Source organism: Vombatus ursinus, unplaced genomic scaffold, assembly GCF_900497805.2.
Source record: "Vombatus ursinus unplaced genomic scaffold, bare-nosed wombat genome assembly UNPS02014802.1, whole genome shotgun sequence".
Classification (NCBI taxonomy): domain Eukaryota; kingdom Metazoa; phylum Chordata; class Mammalia; order Diprotodontia; family Vombatidae; genus Vombatus; species Vombatus ursinus.
The window spans coordinates 4,157,097-4,160,867 of NW_020954580.1; the positions used below are offsets into that span (position 1 = coordinate 4,157,097).

Here is a 3,771-nt window from a genome sequence, read left to right on the forward strand (position 1 = left end):
GAAGGAAGGAAGGAAGGAAGGAAGGAAGGAAGGAAGGAAGGAAGGAAGGAAGGAAGGAAGGAAGGAAGGAAGGAAGGAAGGAAGGAAGGAAGGAAGGAAGAAAGGAAGGAAGGAAGGAAGAAAGGAAGGAAGGAAGGAAGGAAGAAACTGAAAGAAAGAAAGGGAGAGAAAGAAAAAGAGAGGGAGGGAGAGAGAGAGGGAGGAAGGAAGGGAGGAAGGAAGGAAGGAAAGGAAGGAGGGAGGAAGGAAGGAAAAAGAACCAGGTTTGAGTCTTGGCCTTTCCACTCATGAGCTATGATTGGGGTGCAGATTCCTAATCTTCTCTAATCCTCAGGTTCCTCCACTCTAAAATGTTAATTATAGTACTGTCATTCTCAACTCCACAGTTATTTTGAGAAGCAATGAGACAATGGATGGAAATTACCTTGTTACTGTGAAGTGCTATAAAATGTAAGGTATTATTGTTATTAAGGTCACATCCCCTTTCTTAAACTTCAAAATGTTCAAAATTACCTGATCACATGTAGTGAGCATACTCTCACTGTGTTTAAACAACATTGAAGGCATCAACACTATTTTCATAAAGCCCAGACAAGACAGCTCCTCCATAATCCAGGACTAACATTCATTCACTCACTCACTCACCCACTCAATAAATATTGAATAAGCACATATCACCTGTGGTGTAATGCATTTGAATCTGGGGAACAGAAAGATAAGGCACAATCCCTGACTTCAAGGGGTTTATAATCTGACACATTTGCTGAAACTACCTTGACTTGAAGGGTGGTTACTTATGGTAGCAATGTCCAACTGGGAAGTAAGGAGTCTGTGCTAGGTCCTGTAGCGTCTGATTTTTTTTTCTTATTGATGATTAAAGACATAGAATGTTGTGCTTATCAAATTTGCTAATTAAAAACTGGGAGAGATAGATAGTTAAGATATGGATGGCACAATTAGGATCCAACAAAATCTTGGCATGTGAGACCAGACCTAAAACATTGAGCCAAATCTAATATGATTAAATAGCAATAACCTAAAGTCTGCCACCAGCGTTCCAAAACACAATTTCACAAATACAAGATGGGGGTTATATATTCATATTTCATATAGGGATTCTTGGGGTTTTGGTGGGTGACAAGCTTAATAGGAAACAACAGAGGAATATGGCCAGCAAAAAGCTAATTCAGTCTTAGAGATCATTAGGAGAAAAATAGCGTTCAAGATTAGGGAGATGAGGGTGCCACTCTATTCTGTCCTTGTCATAACACAACTAAATATTGAGCTCAGTTTGAGGTGGCACATTTTAGAAGAACATTGAAATCCTGGGAAGAAACCAAAGGAAGTTAAATAGAATGGTTAATGACCTCAAAATTATGTCGTGTGAGGATCAGTTGAACAAACTGGGTGTATTGAGCCTATAGAAGAAAATTATTGCTGTTGTCATAAATAATAACATTTATATTGCACTTTGAGGTTTGTAGAAAGCTTTACATGGGTTATATCACATGATCCTCTGAATAACTCTCTGAGATAAGTGTCATTATTGTTACCTTTATTTTACAGATAAAGAAATAGGCTAAGAAGGATAAGTACTTGCCCAGCTTGTCTGCAGTGTCTGAAGCAGGATTCAAACCTGTCTTCCTGATTCCCAGTCCAATAGTCTAAGTATCCACCTGCACCTCCAGGAAGAAAAGGGAGAGATGGGAGGACATGGTACGTACCTTTAAGTATTTTAACATCTGGCATGTGACATAGGGATAAGAGTTCTTGTATTTTGTCTGAGAGGGCAGGACTTGGAACAAGTGAGGAGAAGATGGAGAGAGGAAAGTTAGGGCTTTGAGGAAGGATAAAATTCCTCATAATTTGACCTTAAGAGCAGACTGTCCTGTCTTGGAAAGTAGTGATCAATTGTCCCTCACCGGAGACTTCTAAGTAACATCTGGATGACCACTGGCTGGGTACGTGGTGGTGGGAATTCTGTTCCATGTAGGGGTTAGATGAAATGGCTGCTGAGGTCACTTCGAACAGGGAGAGTCTTTGTTTCTGCAGCCCGTCCTAAAGTTCTTCGACAGGTCATTCAGGGCTAGACTATTTAATCAAGATCCTGTGTCCCGAGGGCCTCCTTCTCAGCCGTTATAGGGGAGAAAAACACTTTCCTTTTCTTCAGTGTTTTTGACAGTGACGATGCGAACAGGAGCAATCCACATTTCTATAACTGATGCTGAAGAATTGATATTGTTGTTGTCACCATCTCCAAAAACCCTGAAGAAAAGGAGGGAAACAAACATTTAATAAATGCCTACTATGTGCCAGGTATTGTCCTAAAGCGCTTTACAATTATGATCTCCTTCGATCCTCACAACAACCCTGGGAGGAAAGTGTTATGACTAGACCCATTTTACAGTTGAGGAAACCGAGGCAGACAACTGGGCCACTCAACTAGGAAACATCTGAGGCTGGATTTGAACTCAGATCTTCTTGAATTCAGGCCCAGGGCTCTATCTATTGGGCCATCTCAGACAGCTAGAAAACTCATGTTCAAGGCAGAAAAGAATCACTGTCAGTTTTGGAGAAATACAGCAGTTCCTCCCAGGTGTTTTCAGGAAAGGGCAAGGTGTGTTTTTAGCTTCAGAAGATACGATGTGGCTAGAGGTATTTCAGTCATATTGTATAAATGCAATCAAAATGTGTGTGTGTGTGTGTGTGTATGTATGTGTGCACGCGCACACACGCAACATAAACAGACATCTGGAAAAAATAAATATTAGCAACTAACCACGCATAAACAAAGCACAATCCAAGCAGAGGGAGGAGGAAAGCATCAAACAAGCAGGTGTCCTTATATGTTTAGTTAGAACTCAATTAAATAAATGAACCCACAACATATGAAAAAGGTGAATCACTGAAGGTCTAAGTTCCCCTAATGTGTCAAAGTTCCAGTAACATCTGGGTGAAACATTGTATTTGTCCTTCCTCTGCAGCAGATATTTGAATACCTTTCAAATGTTCTCCAACATCTCTGGGTTAGGGGATAGCATAATTTGAGCCTGGATCATACCTCCTGGCTCATCTCCTTCAGTCCCCGTGAAAGTTTTTCATCATCTAGGATTCCCAGAGTCTAAAAACTGTGCACACCATCAAAGCAACACTGAGACAGAAATTATTCCCATGAAATACAAATTCCTTAGAGTAGCATTTAAAAGCCCTTGGCGATCTGACTCCAGTCTACTATTTCCAGTCTAATTCATATTTTTTTCCTTCATAAACTAAATGTTCTAGCTAACCTGGTCTACTTGGGGTTCCCTTAACTTGATATTCTACCTCCTGCATCTACACAGGCTGTTCCCCATATCTGTATCAGACTCCTTCCTCCCTTACCTCCCTGAGAAACCAGTTAATGGGCCATCTGCAAAGGGAATTTATTTTTTTTTATTTTTGGGGGGAGTGGGATAATTTCTGATCCCCTCATGATGATGGGCTGGCTCTTTCTTTTCCCCAATTGATTGTGCACTGGACTTATCTGTCCATCTGTAGCATCTCACCTTTAGAATATAAAGCTTCTTGAGGCAAGGACCACTTTCTATTTTGTCTTTGTATATGAAGAACCAGAAAAGGGGGGAGGAGGGTTAACCTGAGATCCTTGAACTTTTTTCTTTCTTTCTTTCCTTTCTTCCTTCTTTCTTTCTTTCTTCATTTCTTTTTCTTTCTTTCTTTCTTTTTAATAATTGCATTTGAATATGATTGGTTTCCTTTAAAAATTCTATGCAT

General features: G+C 40.2%; 1 long non-coding RNA gene across 1 annotated transcript in view; it reads right to left on the minus strand.

Annotated features, from left to right (window-relative positions):
- The window catches only part of LOC114051278, a 10,096-nt gene extending 7,809 nt beyond the window's left edge, over positions 1-2,287 (minus strand). Inside the window, exon 1 of the long non-coding RNA XR_003570135.1 lies at positions 1,725-2,287. This is a non-coding gene — a long non-coding RNA (uncharacterized LOC114051278). The remainder of the gene's footprint in view (positions 1-1,724) is intronic.
- Positions 2,288-3,771: the final 1,484 nt, after the last annotated feature.